We start from the raw sequence: 24,823 nt of genomic DNA on the forward strand, positions 1-24,823 counted from the left end.
TAAATTCGTGCAGACAATTCTTCATCATTATAAAACCCATAGTAGAAAACGCTTCAGAAATTATCCTCTCTCAGACACCAGCTAATATTAACTTGCCAGTTGTTTCATCAGAAAACTGTTGCAAATAAGGATGGTTAAGGGCTCAGGAGATCCCTGGAATATTTTTATTTTCATTTGCTGCTGGTCTGTGTTATCAGAGACTTGTCAAGCAAATCATCTTGTCCACACTCACAGATTGGTTCTAGATTGGTTCTCCCTCCCCTTCTTGGCTCATGCTGCCCACAATGTCCTGTCCCTGCTGTGCCCAAGTCCCCAGCAGTGAGATATTTGCTATTGAAACTCACACCAGGCATGGCCAACAGGGCAGAGCTGTCCCACGAGAGCACAAACTGGGGACATAAATCAACTAAAAACCAGACATGGCCATTTGGTTGATTTCTGGTATGCAGAACTACACCATAATTTATAATTACCCTTTGGATAGTGTGAGGTGGTCATGTTCACATGATATGCAGCTGTTGACTCTTATTAAAACAGGTTTCACATGGAAAGGAGATAGAAAGAGAGGAACTCTCTTGTGTCCACTTATTGCTGTCCTGAACTCCCCAGAGCCCACTGTTAAAATAAAATCTAATCCAGAATCTTTAAACCATCAGCTCTTGTGGTTCACTGAATACCTGAGTGAATTATTTTGAACTGATTTGGCACCTCTTCAAAGGAACAGATGGTTCTGTCTTTACTGCAAAAACAATAACTGCAGCAACAACAAAATAATCTGTGATTCTGTCTGGGACCTATGAAAATATAAGGGAGAGCTCTTTGACCATCTTGCATTCCTGATAATTACCTCAAGGAAGAAATCTATTTCCCAAGAAAATCACATTATAATTTTCTAAGCAAAGTATCACATCCATGAAGCAGTTGTCTGAGACTGAGAGAGACTGAACTGTTATGGATGAGTTTCTAATAGTGCCTCCCCAGCAATACAGCAGCTGCAAGGACAGAAATTGTAAAAACATGAAGGGACATTACCAAAGCTAAAAATAAACTAATATATGTTACAAGGGAAAAAAGAAAATGGGGACTAAGATCACAGAAGTAGGGATGATGTGATTAGGAATATGCAGCAAAAGCAGAACAGATTTCAAACAGCCAAAAATTGTCCAGACTACCACCTACTTTCTTTTAGAGAATGTTTTTACTGGTCATGGTCTAGAAGTGCTTGTTATAAACCAGTGTGCAGTCTATATTTGGAATAGTATTCTCTTGAATTTACCTTTTAGTCTCTAATATTTCAGCACAGGAGAAGCAATATAATTGACAAAGTAATTTTCTGCTATTATTGGAAAAGAAATAATCAGATATACAAGATTAACATTAGGGATAAAGCAATAAATGGCGCTCATTGTATTTAATACATATTTTGCATGCATATATATTCCCCTAAAACTTGCAAAATATGTATTAAATACAATGAGCATGAGAAAGAAAACCTGTCCCTGTACAGACTGTCAAACATTAGTATGAAATCCTTTTTTTTCCTCTACATTTCTATTTTTAAATCCCAAGTAAGTTCTGCAGAATACAAGTGTATATTACAGAATAGAAAATCTTCTGCATACAAAATCTATGTTAGTGTCAGTTTTCTGGCTTTTCTGGGCAACTCTAATTATTGAGAGTGTGCTACAAGAAGAAATATTTGGAGAGCTACTTTAGCTGAGGCGGTACTTGATCATTTAGTTGCTTGGCTTGTCAGCTGCTTTTAGCCTGTGCTGTCCCTTCTGTTCAGATGGTGAAACAGGGTGGGGAGAGGATCCTGCTTAACTTCAGCATGCTGAGGATTTGTCTTCTGGTCATTTTTCAGCTAGATTTGATTCCTGATCCAATCCATTGCATGGAGCTGATGATGAGAGTGCTGCATGTGGGGAGAAGTGACTCCTACTGAGCACAGAGCCTGTAATTTAGCTCTGCTAGAGAGAAAACACACGCCAGGCTATGGCTGGCATGGATAAATGTGTTTCTCTGCTCCTGAGTCAGGGAGAGGCAGGCTCCGTGGAGGAATCTCTGCTGGAGACCAGTGGATGTGCATTTGCACTGACAGGAAGGCTTTGGGGCAGTGGTCTGCGTGTCGAGGTGTTTCTCTGAGGCAGATTGCTCCAAGCAGGCTGACAGGGCAGGAAATTCCTGCAGCCTGGCAATAAACGTGGTCTGTTCCCTGCCTAAGGTACAGCTGGTATTTGACTGAGGGGTTCGAGAGCCCTGAACATCTGTCAGAGAGGCAAACAGGTGGAACCCAGCTGTGGTCACAGTTGCTCTTACAATTCTTGGATTATATTAAAACCTATGAGATGCTCTTTAGATTCCCTGTGGAAAGCACAGTTCTGAAATGTGAACATATTGCCCTCAGCCTGTAGCCCTGCTCAGGGAGGGTTTCATTTTCTGTTTACACAATAGAAGCAATAGCAAGGAGACAAAGAAGCACCCCTAGGTTCTAAATAATTATATTTGCTAAGTGTACACAAGAAGCTTGACTGCACTCTCAGCACTGATCTGACTGATTTCTGGCAGCTGCTCTACCCTGATGCATTGATATCATCCTTACAGGGCTCACAGGATACTTACACGGGAATATTTTTTCCTATACGATGAAAATGATGGCAACAATTAGCAATCAGCAAACAGCCAGTGGCATGGTTACAGACACAGGTAGTTTTTTGAAATATTTTGTGTGTTGAACAGAGCAATTTTATTTTGCTTAAGTGCTACTTAGATATTCCTTACATTCAAATATTCTTGGGGAAAAAAAAGGCATTATATAAGAAAAAGGTTCAGGCTGTTCTTAGTGAGATGAATACAGCTCATCTGTTTACATGATTCTAAGGAGGATATGTTGGGTAAAATACTCTGGGGAAAAGTTCTCTCAGTGAATATCAAATGATAGGACTTCAATTTCATAATTAGTCATATTTAATTGCTATGAGACCTACATGTAAGCTTACTTTAAGGATATGTTTTTCTATGGATTACTGAAGAAAGACCAAAGATGTTTAACACATGTGACTTGAGAAAAAAGGTTTTTCCAGGACACAGAAAAGGTGATGTAAAATAAAATGTCATTTATGTACTCGTTATATTCTCAGTGGTTGACAATTCTTAGATTTTTTATTTGATACCTTCTATTTTTTGTCGTTTTTCTCATGTTTCTAGATTAGTTGTAACTTTCAACCATTTTGTTGTCCATCAAAATCAGAAGACAAAAAAATCTTACTGAGTGAAAACTTTTGCTTTTCAGTGCTGCCTGTTCTGTCATTCTAAGTTCAGCCTTAAATTTAGGATCTCTCAGTGGGAGAAGACTGATCTTTGGTGAAGACTGACTTTATCACAGCTTGACAGCACTTTATTATCTGCCTTAGTTTTAGTGGCTTTCATGTTTTGTGTTTATTTAGCTGAAAATTGAAAATAAGTTGCAAATACAAACCAAGTTGCAATCAGAGCTGTAGGACAGCTTTATTGTAGAATGCTGCACCTGTTAAGCCCTTTTAGCTGCATGAATTTCTTTTTTTAAAAAAAAACCAAACCAACTAAAGTTTCAACATTTGACCTTTCTGCTATGATGATGACAGACACGAGGCTCTAAGTGCTTTACTGAGAACACTGGAAAATGCACTTGGACAGCCAAATTAAAGGGGAAAACAGCTCTGGAGTCAAAATGTCTGTGGGACTGCCAAAGCTGCTGGGAATCAGCTGTGTAGGCACAAAGGTTTTCCATATTCATAGAACCATGGAATGGTTTGGGTTAGAAGGGACCTTAGGGATCATTCACCTCCAACCAGGCAGGGACACATTCCTCTGTCCCAGGCTGCTCCAAGCCCTGTCCAAACTGGCCTTGGACACTTCCAGGGATCCTGGGGCATCCACAGCTTCTCTGGGTCACCTGTGCCAGGGGCTCACCTGTACTGCTTTGTAAATAACCAAGTCTCCCTAAAAACCTGCAAAGTTGAGAAATACAATTCATAGCAAAAGAATACTGGAGGAATGTTTTGTAATTAAAAAGCCTTTGCATTGGTGCTGGTTTATTTCCTGCAGTCAGGAAGGCTCATCTGCACAGGTGTGAGAGGTCCTGGTGTGTTTTTGGGTGATGCTGATACACACATGGGCTCTGCCTTTTGGGAAGGCTCTTCACTCACCCTCAGTCTAGAGATTCTCAAAGCTTAGGTTAAACTGCATTTTCAGGCCACTATAGCCAGTGTCTGTGGGGTTGTTTGAATGGAAATGAGCATCAGTCCCTTACTGAGGGTGAAGCAACCAAACAGAGAAAGGTTTAAGAAGAGAAACAGACATGTAGAACTCTGAAATCATATAAAAGTATTATTTTTTTAAGTAATCTTAATAAGTATTCTTTTTTTCTGTTAGATAACAAGAACTTTCTCTTGTTTTGATCTGTCATATCTCAGCTTTAGAAGAAAGGTCTAACAATTTTCTTCCCCTTTCTCTTACCTATCCACAACTCAAGTTGTACAGGCTTTTCAAGTTTGAGTGTGCTTTCATGCCTTCAGCATGTTTCTGTCGGAGTGTTGTGATGTAGGATTGTGTTTAGCTGATAGTCTTGGACAACTCAATTTGTTGTTTGGTATTTTACAGAGATATAAAATGAGACAATGACATGGCAGGTACATGGCAGGTGTGTTCTGAAGATTTGTCACTAATTATCTGCAGGAAACCATGGGAAAAACATAAGAAGTTTATGTTTAACTTTTAAGGTGTTGCAGACTGTTGAAGGAAATAAAGGGGACCAGACAGAAGGGCAAAGAGTTTGGAACTTCTGCTATGGAAACCTGCTGCTCTCACTTGTCTCTGCTTGCTTTGTGTCTTGCCTAATTAGCTTGTATTTAATCTCTTGGAGCAAAGAGTTCCCAACTCCATGTTTGTCCGTGACAATCACAGTGAGATCCTGCTAGAGGACTGTTCCAGCAGTGATAACTATTTTCAGTGTCACATGTCTTTTTCTTTTTTTTTTTCCTAGTGAAAATGAGCAAATTAAAGACCGTAACTGGGATGTTTACAGCAGCAACATGGTGAACAAACAGATAAGGTAATTTTACCCCTTCTGTTAGTTACCAAAGCAACACTATAAAGATCCTTTTAATTTAGTTTGGTGCTGTGAAGATTAAAGCTTAATTAAAATGGTGATATTAAAAAAAAAAAATTAAAACCTGAAGCAGCATAGGAAAAATAGAAAGATGTAATTATGGTCCACTGAATGCTTATCATTCGTTATGAAGTTTTAGAGAAGAGGCATTTTTTTTCTCTCTATTGAGAGTAATTTTATTCCGATCATAAATTTGAATGACCGGAACAACCTAGGATCATAGCTGTTTATAAATTAATAAGGACAGTTGGAAGGAATGTGTTATTCTTCACATAAAATAGAGGATAGTTAGTTTTTCTTTGCTGGCCCATTTCCTAAAAAAATCCTTTTTCATACCCATGAGGGATAAAGACTCTATGAAGAAAAAAAAAAAAAATCCAGTATTTCACAGGGCTTGCATAGAAATTCAGCTATTTAGTATTAAAAGATCTCTTACTTTCAAATTGTTTAATAGACATACTCTATTGTGAATTTGAAAGGTTGGGTTTTCAAGTGGTTCTAACTGGCACCATTTCCTTTTATCAACAGAGCTACACTAATTTGTCCTGGGTGAAAAGATATGTGAAGGACTCAGTGTGATATAATTATTAGAAATTCCTCCAGGAATATGACTTTTGTTGGCTAGTTAAACATCTGTTGCTTTGCCAGATTCCTCCTAATGAGTTTAAAATCATTGTGGGGAAGCCATATGTTTGCCCAGTAGAAGGCAAACCAGGACACGACAGAATATTCTTTCACTGCAAAATTCCAAGTAGGAATCTCTGCCCACGACAAAGAAGGAGCACTGGTGAAAGAGCAGTTCCAACTTGTCAGTTTTTTTGAGAAGTATTTTTCCAAATTCTTCCAGAAGTGAGCTGGTGAGATGGCACAGCTGGTAGCTGGACAAGTAGCTCCAAGTACCACAGGACTAAAAATGCCCTTTTATTAACTGCCTCTGGTCATCTTGCTCAAGCATTTTACAACTATCTTTAACCGTGTATCACACATTACTTCTGGGCACAAAGTCATTAGCAAAATTAGACCTAGCCTTGCATCAAAGCAGCATTATATTTATAAAATGCAGTAATGACTGCTGTTGGTACAACTCAGCCTGGTAGCTTAACTCTGACTTTTTGCCCCAGGATGCTGTGGAAAGCAAAAGGTCACTGGACTTCAAGGACAAACTCCTGGACAATGAATCCACTGAGATTGCTGAAATTGTGTCTGGCCCTGGATATCTGTGAACTGCAAAGGGCAGGAGGAGTGGGGAGCACACAGGTGAGATATTTCATCAGTCTGCCCCTTTCTTGGAGTCTGTCCTGACTGCATGTTTCACCCATGCTATTTTGTCTGTAGTTTTGGTCAGGTCCTCTACAATAGTATTGCTACCAAACAATTCTGGGGAAAAGAAAAATTAGTTTTAAGAATATTGCCTTTGTTTTCCTAAACAAGGTATAAATGAATTTCCTAGCTTCCAGGCTGGCATATACACACACAAATATATATAAATATATTTATGAGTTCTCCACAGGTCTGAAACTCAATTAGTTATTCCAGGATACACTTTTGATTTTGCTGGCAAATATAAATCTTTCTGATGGTGTGATATAAATCTCTCTGGTGGTGTTCCTTCAAAACTTAAAACCCTTTTAACCAGGTAGCACTTCAGGAAACCCTCCCACACCCACCAGCTTGGGTCACTGTCTTTGAGGAACCATAGATAATGGGCACATGAAGTGCTATAGAATTTAGTATCATCCTGGAGCAGGTACAGTTAAAAATTATAATCAAATATAATTGCGGTCTTAAGAAAAGTGAAGTATTTTTCTTCACAAAGCATTATTAGTGTCTAATATATGCTTTCAGAAAAAAAAAAAAAAAAAGCCATGTAGATTTATTCTAGAATGCCATTGTAGAATTTACCCTGCCAGGGGCTCAGGCTATTTATGTTTTTGACTGCACCATCTTCACTAAACTTAAAAAAAAAATAAATAAATTACCATGGTAACCACTGCATCACCCAACAAAGACTTGTATACACCACTTAGATCTTTAAAGAGGCAGAGTCTGAAATAAAATTATGGTCTGCATATTTTAACAATAATATTTTTTTAGTAAATGTCTGTTTTAGCAGTAAATTCTAATTTTGCATTTAAAAGCAGCATATAAAATAGAGCATCTAAAATAATTCTGTTTTAAGAATGTTAACTTTATGAGAGCTGTTCATGCAGCTGAGATCACTGATCTGTGAAGGATGGTAAGGTATATGTGTGAGATGCTGATACTCATTAGTTCTGTCTTTCTGTTAATTTTCTCACACACTATTTTTGCATTTTACAATTTTTATTGCAGTACAGTGTAGATGTCACGGGAAGGTCACACTGGTCACATATATATTTATATATGCTTGCCATACATATATGACTACATTTTCTAACTGATTTTTACAGGTAATATCCTGTGAGGGGAAAAAAAGCAAAGTGGAGGCCATTCCATTAGTCTCCAACTTTCTAACAATGCTTGATACTTCCATATGAGAGCACTTAGCCCTTGGATAATGCTGCTCATTTCTCACCTCTGGGCTCACAGGGAGCACCCACATCCCAGAGGTGTTCTTTGTGCAGGGAGCTGACACAGGAGAGCTCGGGGGCAGAGCCCTGCTGGTTTTCCTGGCTCTGCCAGGGCTGGTGAACAGCATCAGGACTCCAGAGCTGAATATTCCTGCCCATACAGCAGCATCAAACAATGGGGTCTGTTCCAGGCAGCACCAGTGAGTTATACAATTATTTTTGTGCCTCAGAGTAGATCTCAGGCAGAGAGCAAGGATCTTATCTGGGGAGAAGTCTGGCATTCTGAGTTAGTGCCATGGATTCCACTGAAGTGCCATGCACTGTGCCTGTGGCTACAGAGTGTGGCCATGGCCTTCTGCCACATTCTACAAAGTTTCTGGAAAAAGCTCTGTGTTGGTACAGCCCTGCTCATGCTGGAATCACTTCCTCACTGGAATAACCAGAATCTGAGAGTCCCTCTCCCTGCACTCTGGAAATTCTTCATTTTTTTCGGTAAGCAGAGATGCTCGATAATATTTAGCTCTCGGCAATTTTTTTTAATGACCGAATTATAAAACCGGGAAATCTGAGTTTATAATGAAACTGACAGCAGCACATTAAAAATAGCAGGAGCAGTGGGCACTGTAACATTGTCCTTGCTTTGGTTTTAATCCCTTCTCCTAACCAGCTCTGCTCCCTGCAGCACTGGAGGAAAAGAACCTGAGCACCTGATACCTGACCATGCCACGTGTGGGTGTGTGCCTGCTCCCTGACGTGCTGGCTCAGCACACAGATGAATTTTGAGCTATGCTGCACCACTCCAAGTGGGAGGGGAGAGGCAAGAAACAAAGGGATGGGATGCAGTTATCATGGGATTAAATGCTTCCTTTTAAAATTAGTTATATAACTAGGAAATTCTGATCATTTAACTTCTCATTTACATATATAACTAACTAAGGAAAGACCAGACTCTTTTTTTTTTGGGGGGGGGGAGAAGGAAAGATCTTTCCCTTTGCTCCTGATGCCTGCAGCCTTTGAATTATTCCACATTTTTCTGCAGTGTTGTTTGGTTTTTTTTTTTTGGTAATTGAGTATGTCTCAGCTTCCATCTATTAAATAATCATCTCAGACCTAATTGACTTAGGATAATCTCCCACAACTTGAAATAGTTCTGGCTAACTAAAATTTTTGGGGCTGCAGTAATGATGTCTGGGTGAAGTTTAACTGCCTGGGACATGTGGAGGGCAGAGCAGCTACCAGCAATTGTGCCTTTTAGGTAGGGCACCTTGGAAGTAGTGAAGGGTTCACTTTACACTTCATTCTGCCTTTACAGTCCCATTTCCCTCATCCTTTCATCTGTACGTGCCTGCCTTCTGTCAGGAGCTTATCTGACTGAATGCTGGAGTGGAAGATTAGGATATTAGTAAATTAATGTTATTTAAATATCTGTTACAGTGTCACAAGCTCAGGGTTGGGATTTCATTGCACCAGCCACTGATTCTGGATGTGCAGGGGATTGCTGTGTCCATCAAGGCAATCCTTTACAATTAGTCATTCTTGACTGAAAGTTATTATTATGAGAGCTGCTAATTAATTACTTTTTGAAAGTCATTCTGATGTCAAAGTGCAGGGGGCTGTGAAAGTAAAGGCAAAGTCTAGCTCATGAAACTGAAAGAGAATAGTGGACCCAAGGGAGTAAAATATCCATGGATTAAGCTGGAGGAAAAGAGGTAGTAAAAGTAAAATGGAGGAAGACTAAAAAGTGAAAGGAGTACAGAAAAGTTGAGACATAAAGAGAGATAAGCTGTGGGCTGAAGAAAAAGAGGTGGTTATGTTTCTTCAGCAAACTTCCTAAAAATTTCAAAGGGCAGTGAGCAAGGAAGGACCTCCTTGAATAATACCCTACTGCTTGAGCCTACGCTGTGCAATTTATCCCAGCATTAGAAATACTTTGAGTATATGTAAGTATTTTTAAATAGCAGCTTACATTACTATGGCAACCATGTAAACTGGCCACTTTATTTCTCTGCTCCAAAACAAAGGAACAAAGATTCCCCAAATATTTTTCTGCATCTCTCATAGACCTATACCCCTTGTGAATTAGTTCATGGCAGTTACAATTAAGAGTTTGTCTCATTGGCCCTTGCCACTTGTCTATTCTACTTTTGTTTCTTTCACCTGCACTATCTCCCTCAGAGGCAGGATCTCATTAATCACTGTCTTTCCCAGTAGCACAACTCGACTGATTTTCAGAGATTACCTGTAACATGTAAGCAACACATTGACAAATGAGTCCTTGAAATTCCATGTTTAATCTCTGTGGTAAAATGCCATTTCTGTTAATATTGCAGTTTCTTCGCTTTAGATAATTGCACCTTTCTTGATTGTCATATATTCAGTGAAATAAGTGGGGAGAGAAGAATGACTGTAACTGAATCATTGGTAAAATGACATCCCCTTTCTTTTCCTCCTCCCCAATTACACCATCTTCATGAGACAACATGGAGAAAAGGATATTTTCCTACCCAAGAGAGAGGAATAAGTTTGTTCCAAGAGAGAGGAAGGAATAAGTTGGCTGACATAAGGTTGACATTCACAGTCCTAGTATCTGAATGCTGACCACACCAGCCAGAACTAGTCTCAGTCCTCACACAGGATGGTTTTTCAAGTATTTTCAAAATAAATAACAAAAGATTGAATGAATCCTTTAAGTGCCACTGATTGTATAAGCAAGCTTTGGATCCAGCCTGTATTCTTTTGTCAGGACAATACTTCCTCTGGCCAGCCCATCCCACAGCAGTGACTGGTGAAGTTGAAATAGTCTTTTTGTTGTTGGTATTATGATTTCAGAACAGTGCTACATCTCTTCTAAAGGACAGTCCATTTTCTAAAAAATTATGTATTTACACAGCTGCTGAATCTTTTATATGCAATTTCTGTGAAAACAATATCTCCCTGACTGCTTGCCTGTCAGCTCCTATTGTGAGCAATTAGAAAAGGGCAGTGCAAGCAAGTAAAAGCGCTCTGGGTTCTTGAGATCTAATCTTTGTAAGAAAAGGACTTTGAGCTGGGAGCAGGAATGCATTGTGGTACAGCAGTGCACAAGAAGAACTTTTTTTTTCCTTGTCCTGATTAATTGGTTCAGTGTTAAGTGAGGTAACAGTTTAAAGAACTAACTCATTATGTGAAATTACTCTGTCTGCTGTGATACTTAAAGTCATCTTGCGACACTCTGGAGCTCAATGCATAAAATATTACATTGGTAAGTAACTCTCCCGCTGGATAGAGCCTTTTCTTTCAGAAGTTAACCGACGGATATGAGAAATCCATCCTTGCACATAGTGTCTGATCCAGTGCCAGTGCCTAAGGATGTTCTTGGAAGGATTCCCATCTTTAAACACTGGATTGGGGTCTGTGGTGCAGTAGCTAAAGTGCTGAGGGTTATACTTGCAGCAATAAAATATGGCATTACTGCTAATGTAGGCTACAAGAATATAGGGTGGCAGTGAAATACTGACAAGAAAAAGCAAGAGCTGTGTGAAGGCAGAAAAGGGGACTTTATAGACGAAAAACTTGGAAATCATGAAGATTAAAATAATAGGTGTTTTTCTCAGCTTGTTCTCATCTGTTGCAATATACATGCAAGGGAAGAACAAAGTGTTTTTCTCCTTTGAGATGGGTAAATATGGTACCAGTTTCAAAGGTGTGAAGGCTAGGACACAGACATCACACAGTGAAGTTGAGGGTTATTATTATGGAATAGCCAAGGTACAGATGTTGAGATGCCCTGCACTTGCTTCCCTGGCTGGCATAATTAGAGGCTGCAAGATAAGATATTTTTGGCCATAATTCCAGAATATGGGGAGAACTGGCAAAACAGCACATAATCTTGAAGGCACACTCAGCAGGGAAGGAGACAATTCCTGCAGGGTGTTGTAGTAGGTTTTCTAAGGTTTTTGTTGTCATATTTACCAGCCTGAAGACAATAGACTCATCTCTAACTTACACCAGGAGTGCAGCAAACAAAGCAGAAGTGATAAGCTCAAGATCATGTATACTATTTTGGTAATCCATTAGGAAAGAAGGCTTTTTGCTCATGTATTTGCACATTATGTGCCATGAGCTTTTGATCCATGTATCCTTGCCTCTCTGTAATTGCAACTGTGTGTTATTAAAGCTGATATCAGAATTTATGGGTTTCTGATGCCCAGTCATGTGCTTTGAAGAATAAAGCATGCATAAGCAAATTAACCAAACCAGTAACCTCTCTGGACATGCAAGAATTGTGGTAGTTTGCATTGTAGCAAAGCTAGAAGCCAACAAAGTGCTTGGTCTCTCTCCCAGAGCTACAGTGAATTTGATGGCACTGCACAGACTTGGACATATATTAAACAGAGCCATGTTTACTTGTGCTGCATAAGAATCACAGGGGGAAGCAAAATCAATGTTTTCCAAATGGAATAGAAAGGAGCCGTGAGGAAAAGAAATGGTATTTTCAAGCTTCTTTGAAAGGTAACACAAACAATGCACAGAGTAAAAAAAATCTTTGAAGAAAAAACACTTGCCAATGTCTTCTTCATTCTGTGTTTAACTTGTTTTGGAGGATTAAGGGATGGTAGGTCCTTAGCATTATTTTAAAAGGAGGGGAGAGTCTGGGTGTGAATAAGTCTTTGAAACTGATATTTTGAGTTGGAAGCTGCAGAATGCATCTGTACATCTTGACAGCAACAGAAGACAGTCAGATTTTAGAGGAGCACTGAGATGACACTGAGAGTGCATGATGCAGTGGTGTAATGAAAGAGAGATCAATGCTAAAATGAATGTAACACCACTGAGGAGTACACACAGATCAATACTCTTGTAAGCCATGGAGTATAATCCTGCTATATAGGTCCTGGTAAATAGTACACTCAATTCTAGGAAGACACATTTTTCTGCATTTCTCGAATGTACCTTTGACTTACCTATCCTAAAAGTAGTTATTCTTTTGGAATGTAAAAGCTTCACTCTTTGTCTTCCCATCTATGCATGCTAAGGAAAAGATGCAGTGCTATTTGTAAACTCCCAATCCTTAAAAATGTGGCATATGAAGATAGGATGGACAGTCAGCAATGAGCTGTATTTCATCAAGTCTTTGCAATATTGTTTTGTTTCTGTCCTTTCTTATTGTCCCCTCTTTTACTTTAAGGAAAATATTTTAAGCACAGTTACTGAAAATGCAGTCTCAAGAGAAAGGGGAAAGTCAGTTTTGCAGCCTTCACTTATGTTGTGCAAAAAACTTGCCTACAAGATTTTCCATCTCGTGATATTGAGAGCTTAAAACCATTACAAAAAGATCATAGACTATCTCTCATTTCTTGATGCCTGGATAGTCTTGGAGTCATTGAACCCTCATGGCTTGTGTCTTAACTTTGCCAACCCATGGAATCCCTAGGATGTTTGTTGGTGCCTGATTGATATTGTAAAACAATTTTTCTTGGGAAGGAGTAGATTGAGTAATGAATGGGAAGATCCTGCATTCTGACTTTCATCTTTGGATCCTGCAGGGTCATGGGAGGCATCAGCAGCAGAGTCTGCCATGTGTCTTATGGAAACCTGGTACCTAATATGGAGAGAGCAATGGGAATGGCATTCCCTTCTCATTTTTGTTCTATCCTGTTTTAAGGTCAGATTTCCTTGAATAGACACAAGCTCTTAGAAAGAACAGGAACAGGTCCTTAATTTCATTTCAGCTGCAGACCTGACTGCCACTCTCTGTACAAAGGGAAATGTATCTGAGCTTCTGATTTTCATCTGTCTTCTACTTAATGCAGGTGGGTTTTTTCCTTGTCAATTCCAAAGGAAGCTATGAATTCTTGAGTTCTACACCTCTGTTTTTAGAGTTCAGTTGTTTTTATCCTTTCCTCAAAGAGATGACTTTGTTTTGAATTTCTTTGCAATGGAAAGTGCGCATATTTCTAAAGAGTGGAGAAGCGAAAGCAAATAAAGATAAATTAATAAATACATAATTACAGTGTTGCTTCAGGGAAATGTTTCCAGGCATAATCTAATAACAATGACTGGAGATACTATTAGTATTGTGTGTTGATTCTGGATCCCTTGGGATAGTCAAATAATTAAGCTTGTGTTTTCCAGTCCCTTTTGGCTTTAATAGCTATTATGATCATTAAGTGTAACCTGCCATAGACTCTGGTTTCTAAATGCCTTTGTGAGTCCAAGACCAGCTCTGTGTCCCCTCATCAGGGAACTGGTTTGATGAGAAATAAAAGTCCCTCCAGACACTGTTCTTACTTTTGTTGCAAAGCTCTTTTCCTTCCAAGTATCCACAGCCAGCAACTTCTCACAGTTCTTGCTGAGCTGCAGTTAATCTTTACTCCTTCTGACACCATGGCAGCTCTAAAATGCCATTGCACTTGCCTGCATTTATCCTCCTTTTTTCCAATGTTTGTGGCTGACCCCATCCACAGCAGTCCAGGCCGTGTGGGTGCTGAGCTGGAAGATTCAAACTGAATTGTCACCACTGAAAAGGCTGCTCTTAAGATGCTCTTCGTGATGCAGCTCTGGCTTCAGAAAGTGCAATCAGAAAGCCTTCAGCTCTAGTTTCTTCCAGAATATTGTAAACATTTCTTTTGCTTGCATGGCAAAAAGCAAACACTTGTTGCAGGGGCTGTTCCCTGTCACATTAAGTGGCAATGCTGGCAGCCAATGCAGCTCCAAGTGAGGGAATTCACTTTCCCTGCTGCAGAAAGGAGCATTGCAAAATACACAAACAAGGCCAGGCACAGCCTTTTGACTGATCTGTCACTCCTTGCTGAACTTGCCTGAAATTTATTGCCAGTTAGACAGCATTTCCCTCTGTTTACTGATTTGATTGAAAGGATGATTTATCAGGACTCAGCATCACATTGAATGCTCTCTGCTCCAAGGGGCAATGAGTTGTAGACACATCTCTTTCTCCTTCCCCCCGTGGCTGTGAGGGTGCTGCAGAAGGTGAGGGTTTGCTGGCTTTGGTGTGACACACAGACAGCCCTGCTGGCTCCAGGACCAGCCTGCTCCCTCCCTTCCACAGGACAGGTGTGCTGGCTTTGTCAGGAGCTCCCAGGGACCTGCACAAAGACACACAGGGAGCAGCTCTGGCAGAGAGGGAGCGGAATGGGCAATGACAGAGGGAAGGACAATGAGAGTGGTAAGAAAATAAAAGGATTAGAAATCCCAGAAAGTGAAATGGCAGCTTGCTGTTGTCACTGCTGTTGTCCCTTATTGTCTCTGGGTGCCATGGCTTGGTGCTGTTGAACATTGCTTTGGTTAACTGCTGTGCCACAGTCCCATCACAGCACACTGGGAGCCAACACCTCCTCTCTGACTGGATATTTGTTTTGCTTATGGGAAGTTTTCCTTAAGCAGCTCTGCTATTTGTTTCAATCACAACAAAATCCATTGTCTCACCTTAATTTACAGAGTCATAACTAGCAGTATTTCTTTTCAGCATAAAGAGTGCATTGAAACAAATACCACTATTTATCAACTGTAATGCAGTTCTTTATAAAGGTCTTATGTGAGCAAAGAATAAAAATGCAATGATAGTCTCACAATAAATACCCTAAATCCTTTATTGCCTATTTATGGTGTAATCTCTCTACAGTTGTACAATATATGACTGTTTAGAAAAAGATCTAAAATACAGTTATATGGTTTATTTACCAGGAGATGGCAATGGTGATCTACTGCAGTATTAACTTGTATACAAGGCCTATATAAGTCTTCCACAACATCACAAACTTCAGTATGAATGAAACCAAAGTATTTCAATACTGCTTTTGCCTTCCTTCTTTCTAACTTATTTCAGTTGCTGTTATTAATTGTATTTTTTCCTCTCATTTTTTGATTGAAATTGCTGTCACTACATTTTTAAAAGATGTCTAAATGCAATCCTCCCGGTATTCTAGAAAACAGAATATTATTTAAAAACAGAGCAGCCAATACCATTGAATAAGATATGCCACGTGTCAGAAAAAAATCAAATGATTGATGAAAGTAAAAGCTTAAAAAATGCATTTGGCTTTACAGTATCAAAATTGAACTTGAGCAGTTAATGAAAAATAAATTATAGGTTTTGCTACTTAAAAGCAGGTTATAATTTTCTATTAAGCTGCTTGAAGTATGGTTTTAAAGTATGCAAATGCCAACATTTTTATATAATTTGAAATTAACTGAGGTCTGCAATGTTGTCTGAGTTGTCACAATACCTTAACCTGTAGTAAGGCTCTCATCATTCCTGTGAATTAGTGCAGCACTGATCTTCATGTGGAGATCACTGCCATAAACACTGAAAGTAAAAGTTTGGCTTCTTATGGTATTTCTTTATGTTCCTTTATATCCTTCTCCACATGATTTCTGCTCTTCTCCTCAGAGCTTGCTGAACAGTAGGTTTTTGCATGTTTATTAGGTGTTTGGCAGATTTCAAACTGAAGCAGTAGCAGGTGAGTCTCACTGCTCTCCTCAGGTACCTCCCTGTCTGTTTGGAGTGTCCCAGGGACACTGCTGGGTATCTAAACCTGCTCTGAAGCAGATCTGGATCTATTATAACAGTGACCATCTTTCACCAGGGAACTACTCCCATGGCTGGCTTTCCCTCTGGTATTCTGAAATACACAGGTCATGACTTAAACAATCACTGTGGGGCTCTCAGTTGGGAGGGTTATCCTCCCTCAAGTTAAATAAGTGCTTTAACTGAATTTGCTGTTTGCAACATCAAATACCAGGATTATTGCCTTTCCATTGCTTCTGTTTCAGTGTTACTAAAAAAGCCAGCCAGGACCTTAGATGTGTGAGGTTGTGAGAGGAGCATGGAATGGGTAAGGATCACTTATCTGTATCAGCAGGTAAGAGGGAAAAACCCCATTGTTTTACTCATGTGGAAGTCTTGATTTTCTATTGTTTTTACTGTTTCAATTGCACTTAATTTTCTAAAGTTCTTTTTCACCTTTCTACAATATCTTTCCTTCCTCTGCTCAGCATTAAGTGGTGCTCAATTAAACCTTATCTCTACAAGGAAGAAAAAGCAAATTTAGAGCATATAGAAAGTATTTCACTTAAGTCTGCCCTCTCCACACCTTCATATCAGGCAACTTTTGTGTTGGGATCTGCCTGCTCAGCACTCTTGATGTAGGGAAGAGCTGGCTCCACCTAATCAGTAACAGGAGACCCCAAAAGCAATCACACATTTCACATGTGTGATATCTTTCCACTCCACAGACCATACGGGGTACAGCAGGAAGACAGAGGTAAGAAAGACCTTTGCCAGTCTTGTTTCCAATAAGCAGATCGATCTGTGGAGCTGATCTGAGTGAAAGCAGCAGAAGAAATAGGCAGTAGGGTTTAGAGTCTGTTGGCTGCTGGTGCCTTGCTGTATCAACCAACAAAACTTTCTGTTTCATTTTTGTACATCTTTACATTCCTGTCCACAACGGCACAAAGCCAATCAATACTCTCAGTGCTGGGTTCCTCCCTGTGCACCAGGGCAGCCACAGGATTCCCCTTATGGAGAGGTTGTCCAGCAGCTCTGATCTAACAGGGCTGGGAATCGCCCCGTGCTGTTCATGCCTCTCCAAAGGACGAATTTTGAGAAAGGGCAAAACGATGTTCAAACTGACAGCTGCTCACCCCAAATCCCTTGTCTCCTCTGCTGAGTCTCCTGATGTAAATATCCACGTTCATGTAGGCTCAGTGCAGGGAGGAATTATGAGTTTCCCTTTTCCTATCTCTTTTTTTGGCTCCCTTGTCTTACCAACTCAGATCGTGCTTGCGTTCTAGTACAGACTAGAGATACAAATGTTAGCTTGAAAGGAATTAGCTCAGCCATCTCTTTACTTTGCTAAAATCTGTCCTGTAAACATGCCAGACTGCAGGCTCTTGAGAGTGGGACTGTTTACAGCCTTGTTTTTATGTTGTTTAGTACAACAGGGCCAAAGAAGAGAGGCTTTGGGTGCCCCTGGAGCTCTGATAATTTTCACAGTGACCCAGAGGGAGAAGAAAGGCCAGACTCAGGGGTGAGTGGTTCATAATGGGTCAAGAGAAGTTTAAATTTCTGAATTATAAGGTTGTAAAAAAGATTCAAAGGGAAGTAAGGGCATACTCAGCTCACTCTTTGATAGTACAATACATAAAAAACAGATTTTGTAGGAGTATAATAAAAGATTGTATAGGAGTGTAATAAAACCCAGACACAAGTCTGAAAAATTCATTAGTTTCTGCCATGACTAAAATAAGCACTGTCTAGGAAAACTACTTTGCAATGGTAATGAAAAGCAAGTGGAAAAGCAAGTGTTAGCACCAGTGCTGCAATGTGAAATAATTTCTGTATACTCAGATCTGTCATTGTGAACAATGTTGTTGATTATAAACCACATCAAATTCCCAGTCCCCCTAGACATGTGTTTTGTTTTGCAGTTTTTCTAGTAATTATGGAATCAACAGACTACTATCAAGTTTTACCACAATTAAGCTAAATATATACTTAAATGATATAACATAGTTGGTAATTGCAATATCTGTCTGACTTCCTTCCAAGGAACAGTCAGCCTCGTTTCTGGAGCACTTTCAGGGGTGGTTGCTAATGATAATGATGATGCTGAGCTCTCTCATAACTTTATACTTTCAAAAGTACTTGAATCCAATTTAGAATCAAGATTTGACCTGCAGAGCTTCAATTGTTGTGAGCTGATAAGACAAGTCCTGGACTGAAAGGATTTTATGGCCTCCTCAGTGTGTGGGGGTTTGATGGAAGAGAAGGTGACACAGACTTACAGCCCAGTGAGCAGGGCTGAGAACAGGATCCAGTCACTTGTGAGATAGTGCTCACCTGCAAAGCCATCTCCATGCCATTGTGCTGAAGACCTCTGAGCTCTAGGAAATAAAAATACATGTCTTAGGTCCTCAGTGAGGGAGCAGCTGTGTGCTGCAGTACTTGGAGCAATTGCCACTTGCTCAGGGTCTGGCCAGGGTGTCGTGTCAGTGATGGGCCTGGGAGGCAGGAGATTGTTCCAGTACTTTTCCCAAAGTTTGTCAGATGCATAAATAGCTCAAGAGACTGCTCAGTATTCTCCACCAAACTGGGGCTCTTTCTACTTTGGCAGTTTTGTCTTCCTGTAGCTGATCATTACTGCTATCCTGGCCACCAGAACTGAGTGTGTATTCCAAATTTATGTTTACAGATACTGAAATGCACTTTGTAAAAAAGACAAGGCAAGTTCGTTTGTACTTCTACCGTTAGCTTAACATTTATATATTTGTTCAGAAAGATAAAAACTTGATGATCTAGATCTTTTCTGACCTTATTGATTTTAAAATTATTCTTATTACCTAGTTTTAAATATCCTGTCTCCATCTAACCTTGCTTACTATGTATGATACCATTTGTCTGACAGGTAGTTTTCTGTCTAACTGAATACTACCTTTTTATAATTTCATTTAATAATTGACATTTTTTTCAGGTCACTGAAAGGCAAAGGTCAGACAAAGCAAAGACAGATCACATCTATTTCAAATGCTGTTTGCCCAACTATAATTAGAAATTGTGATTGGTATGGCATAAAGAAACTATTATGACCATATATTAAATGGTGTTTCTTTACTGAATTGGATAGATTAGACAAGTAAATATAAAGTTTATATAAAAGAATGCAGAGTTTTTAAAGTTTCTTTTTGTATGATGTAATGAGACAGGTTTTATTTAATGTTAAGTAATATGCAAGTTGATGTACTTTGGAACACATGATAACATGTTCAGATTCTTCCTAGAATATGAAATTGTCACCATGATTTTAAAAGAAGCTCTCATCTGTCCAAAACCATTGGAAAATAAAATTGGTAAAAGTGCACTAAAGGAAAAAGAAGTGTTTCCTCTATGTCTTTTAAACAACAGTAAAGAAAAGCAAAAGCATTTAATCTTTCCCCCTTTTTTAATGCCTTCTGAAAGCACAGCATCCTCCTATTTCCCAGTTTGTGGATATAGAAAGTATATTTGCCTTTTGTTTTTTCTTCCTAAAATCAACCAGTGAGGTTAAGTTGTGGGTGTAATCACCTGGGGATTTAGTATGGTAAATATAGCACTTAGAAGCCTTTTGTTTTCTCTTTCCTTTAGAAAACAGTGAGATCTCTATTCTTAAGGTTGCCTTCATGAAACTGTCCCCTGGATGACTATGTTAAAGAAATGAAGAAATGAACCGGGAGAAAAGGTAATTACAAGAAAAAGTGAATTTCTAGCCGTATGCAGAACTACATCTATCACAGTGGATGTGTATTTTTCATTACCTACACGAGATAAAGATTTCTCAGCTCAGCTGCATGAAAGGGATTGTTTTATGTCCGTTGAAAGACATCTATTTCTATTGGACTTTCTGATTAGCCTGTTATGTTCCCTGGGTGATTAGTTCTGAACACTTTTCCATATTGAGAGCTCATCATTCATACCCTGTGCATGTCCCAGAACCTCTCCCTTGATCAGGGCTAGACAGCTCATTTTTTGCCAATTACTGGCCTGCACAGTCCAAGCTGAAGCTCAGAGTTTTCGTGCCTCAACCACTACAAAACTTCAGGGCAGACACAGCCTAGTTTTCAAACCATTTCAAGCAACACTGAGTTCAGCAGAGGTTAACCTCCTTGTTTCTTCAGTTTTCTGAATGAATTTTGCAGCTTGAACTGTGTGCTCTGTGCTTCTGAAGACAGACTGCTGCCATGGCCAGTGTGACTGCTTTACACCCCAGCTGCACTGCAGGGACACCCTGCTGCCCAGGGAGAGTCTGTGAGATTGCACACTGCCAGTACAAATACCCAGCACTATCATTATGAAAACTTAATCACCAATTTTGATTGATGCTGCTTTACACAGACCCGCCTAAAACTATTTTTGTGTTATATTAAAAAAAACCCTTCACTCAGGTCCAGTTCTTTTTTCTCTCTGCTTATTTCCTTTGTCACAAATTGAGAGCAGAAGCCCAGGCACTATTTCACACAGCTTAATAGACTTGACAGATAATATTGTTCAAGAAAAATCTTAACACGTTGCATCTGTGGTAGAAATTATTCAGGCAGTCAGAGATTAGGACTTTGAAATCTTTCTCTGTTGAACGTAATTTTATATTAACTAATTCTGCTAGTGCAAGAAAATATATATTTATATATATATACATACATACAAAAAGGCTGCTGTAAGCCCTCATTTCTTTGCCATTAGACTGCTTTGCTTTGTGTGGAGAACACAACCAGAGTGAGCTGGGACTGCTCGAGGGAAAGTAACCAAGTTTATGCTGTGCTGTCCCTCATGGGGAAGTTTCTCTCATGAACCAAATTGTCTTTACTCTTCTATCCAGTCATTTTACAATAGAGATTAGATTACTCTGGGTAAGTAGCAAGTCAACAAAGTGACCTCTTCTTTTACTATCCTGCACGACAAATAGGTTCCAAAGTAAAATTATACCATCAGGGTAAACAAAAAATGTTTTACATTTTACAGGCACAGAGACAAGCAGCTGACCATTTGTGTTGAATTTATTTTCAGCTTCCTTGGGAAGATTACACTAGCTGGAGAGTCTTCAGAAACATTGAGCCACTCACTCTGAGGGGCTTTCTGCCTGTTAAAGTCTGTATTAAGATATCTGCCTGGGCTTCAAGAGCCTCCACAGCATTTTCTTCTCTGCCTTCCTCAGAGCAGCAGCTTTCAATGCAAAGAGTCACCATTTAGTCAGAGCAGAGACTGGGCTTGTCATAGCCAAAACAAGGGTCTTGATTGCACCACAAATGTAGTTCCTGTCTTCTTCCCAAGGGTTTTTTAGAAACAGAAAAAAGAAAAAAAAAAAGTTGAAGAAAGAGAATCTCATGGGATGATCCAGCTACTTCAGTTTCTGACAGCTTACCCAAGTGCAGCTGTCAATGTGTGGGGTAAGTCAGTAAAAAGGTGTAGCTCTTGAAAAACAAAAAGGACCAAATGGGTCCAGTGCATTTGCATTTACCATGACCATGCAGCTGTAAAATAAAGGGAATTGCAAGAGGAAACCCTTTTTGTCACACAAACACTGAGCCACTAGGAACAAATGTGGCAAGGCTGAAGGTCTGGCTGCCCAGGCTGAGCATCACAATACCATGGGTAATGTCAAGAGGCAGCAGTGGGGCTGTCAGATATTGCTACTGTCTATTACTGAAAATATCTGTGAGTTTCACTAGTTTACAGAAACTGTCAATGAATGTCTTAATCCATAAGCATAGAAAACACAACTATTTTACCATACAATTGAGGAAGCTAATCCCTGGCAAGGTCATTACTTTCACCACTTCCCTTGTAATCCCCCTCAAACACATACAGAATAAGGCTCTGAAGCCTAATCTTTCCAGTGCTGAAAATTAGACTTTTATGCAAACTGATAAAAGTTCTTTGTTTGATTTATCTGTAAACCAAAATAGTCTGGTAGTTTGCCTTGAAGTTAAAAGAAAAAAACATATTCTGTCAAATCCTGTGTATTCCTTTTTATGTATTTTGTCATTTCCCCTCTATTAACTCTGTCCTAAGGTTGAAAAGAAGAGAACACTCCAGCTTCCATTTACATACCGTACTTTAGCTTTGACTTTTTTTTTCACAACCTGTTAAATTTATTGACTATAAGCCCCTTGAGCTATTGAAGAGTATGCTGCTTACATTAGATATCTTTTGAAAGATGCTACTGGTAGCCTGTTTTAATGTGTTTGCTCTCTCCAGATACAATTTGTCTTACATATTCATTGGTTTTTAGTGCCAGGACTAGTTTCTTCATTGTAGCTTTTGTTTGGAAGTCTTGTGCAGATATTAAGGTTTAGTAATTTTTCAGTGCTGCTCAAGGGATCTGAGTGTCAAATGAAATAATGAGTGGGAATTTGGGCATTGAAAACCCCTAAGCAGCTGGCTTTGGAGATCTCAACAAAAAAAAAAAAAAAGGGAAATAATTCAAGATGGCATGCAAGACACTTTGGGACATCTAAAATGTTTTATATGTACAAATAGAGCTGGCCAAAAAGTAGTACTTTCCATTCGCTGACAATTATATTTCATTTTCATTTCAAGATTTCATACAGCCTAAAAGTCAGAGAAAATTTCATTTGCAAAATGCTAGCACATGGAGCTGGGAAAACGGAATATGCTCTCCTGCATACTGCAGCTGCTTTTTCTAGTGATGGAGCTGACTGGAATACTGATTTCATTAAGCAAGGGCCCTGGGTGGGAAGGATCTCTTTTCAGATTAGTCAGGGATTTCAGGTGCTCAGTTTAACAGGAGAGAGTCCAGAATCCTTGAGGGAGGATCTCAAGGCACCCAGACCTCTCCTGTGAGGTTGGTCTGGAGTGTGGGAACGTGGTGCTGTGTATTCTGTGGTTCTGGTTCTCACTGATAGGAGCCCTATTCCTTTTCCATGCCCTGATGCAGACATGAGCTTTGGAATATCATTTGTTCCTCAGTGCAGGCTTTTGCACCTTGGCTCTTCATGCTAATTTGGAATCTGACCAGGTAGGACACCCACAGCAGCATGGATTTCACAGCACAAAGTAGAGACAGCTGGATTGGGATTTTCAGATTTATGCTGCCATAAGTATCCTGCCTAGTCAGCTTAAAAATTAGCTGTAACATACCTGAATTGGTAGTCAGCACCCCAAAATCTGTTGTGCATCTGGGACAGAACTTGGACTTCCCTTCAGATCGTCAGCCTCTCTCTCAATGTGCAATCACTTCTGTTGGATCCTGAGGCAGGTCTCTGCTGTGGTGTATTTTTATTTCTAGAAAATCCATACCAAAAGTCAAATTCCTTTCTCTCTGGGAAAGCCATGGGAGCAGCCCTGAAACTCCAGGCACTGACCTGTGCCTCCAGTGAGGTACAGGTGAGATCTCTGTGCACTGCAGCCCACGTTCCATGCTCCTACCAGCTCATGCCAAGCTTCCATTTTTTCCATCCAGATGTTCATACTTTCCAAATATATTTTTCTGAGGAACATCTATGGCCCCAACAAGTACAGAAAAAGAAAGGTAATTCAGTGAACGTTTCACATGGAAAGCACTAACTGTATTTTGGCTTTCAGTGAAAAAAGGTGGGGAGGTCATGCTGTCCCCATCCCCACTTGCTGGTTTAGACCCTCTGTGGCCACCTCATGGTGGGGGTGATCTCTCCCTACAGGGCAGCCTAGAATATTTCCATGCCATTGTTCCATAGCACCTAAAAGCTTTCACAGGCACAGATGTTGCAGCTGCTAATGAAATAAATGTAGTTTAAATTACATTCACTATATAGTGGGAGTGGAAGAGGGATATATTTTGGCTTATAGTGTATATGTCAAGTACATGCAATTGTCTATTTCTGAAGCTTTATAGTCCCCATCATCATAATTAACTTAAGTGAAACTGTATTTACCTTGCATATGACTTCAATTTGCTGCAAAGTAAATCACCAAATAAATCAATAATTTACAATCTTACAAACAGTGCAGAGTTTTCCAAAACAAAAACAAACAAACAAACAAGCCATTATGCGTGGGCTTTTCTAAATGCAGCACTGCTCCTTGCCTTGCTTCTCTGAGAAAACGATGACAATTTCCAACACCAGACATTTTCACTCAAGCAAGCAGGAATCATGTAAAACCAAACAAATAATGACACAAAGCAAAGCTTTGATTAAGAGCCTGCAAATAATGATCCTTTTCTCATATTCAAAGTCTAGGATGTTTAACATATTTTATATTTAAAGTATATCAAGCAAGTTCCCCTGATTAGAATTTGGTATCAAGAGAAACATTTTATTAGACAGGGAGCATGTCAGGGCTTGGTGCCAATCGGCTGCAATAAGTTATTTTACAAACACATCCAACACCCACATTTGCAGAAGTGCAAGAGTGAACATGTTTCTTACGTTCCTCTTTCCTTCTCTGTTTTCCTACAAAATCATAAAAGGCAAGTGGAAGTGATCTCTTGGTTCCTATAGAGAAAAAAAAAGAAAGTGAAAGAAATTTTCCATGGCATAAAGAAATCACAGGTTTACATTGTTGAAAATTGCTTGGATGCTTTTGTACAAGTCATTGCTATGGAGACTGGATTAATTGGCTGCATTTCTCATGTGGGGGTAGGTAATACTCAGT

At 39.5% G+C, this 24,823-nt stretch overlaps 1 long non-coding RNA gene across 5 annotated transcripts in view; it reads left to right on the forward strand.

Annotated features, from left to right (window-relative positions):
* The window catches only part of LOC148222700 (uncharacterized), a 114,962-nt gene that overhangs the window by 26,141 nt on the left and 63,998 nt on the right, over nucleotides 1-24,823 (forward strand). For 3 of the 5 annotated variants that reach the window (XR_015805776.1, XR_015805774.1, XR_015805777.1), the window contains exons 2-7: nucleotides 5,024-5,092; nucleotides 6,271-6,406; nucleotides 16,471-16,532; nucleotides 17,633-17,726; nucleotides 19,820-19,913; nucleotides 21,236-21,615. This is a non-coding gene — a long non-coding RNA (uncharacterized LOC148222700). The remainder of the gene's footprint in view (nucleotides 1-5,023; nucleotides 5,093-6,270; nucleotides 6,407-16,470; nucleotides 16,533-17,632; nucleotides 17,727-19,819; nucleotides 19,914-21,235; nucleotides 21,616-24,823) is intronic. The other 2 variants (XR_015805775.1, XR_015805778.1) reach the window with 1 other exon arrangement.

The sequence above is a fragment of the Sturnus vulgaris genome, chromosome 10, assembly GCF_052056855.1.
Source record: "Sturnus vulgaris isolate bStuVul1 chromosome 10, bStuVul1.hap1, whole genome shotgun sequence".
In the NCBI taxonomy this organism is placed as follows: domain Eukaryota; kingdom Metazoa; phylum Chordata; class Aves; order Passeriformes; family Sturnidae; genus Sturnus; species Sturnus vulgaris.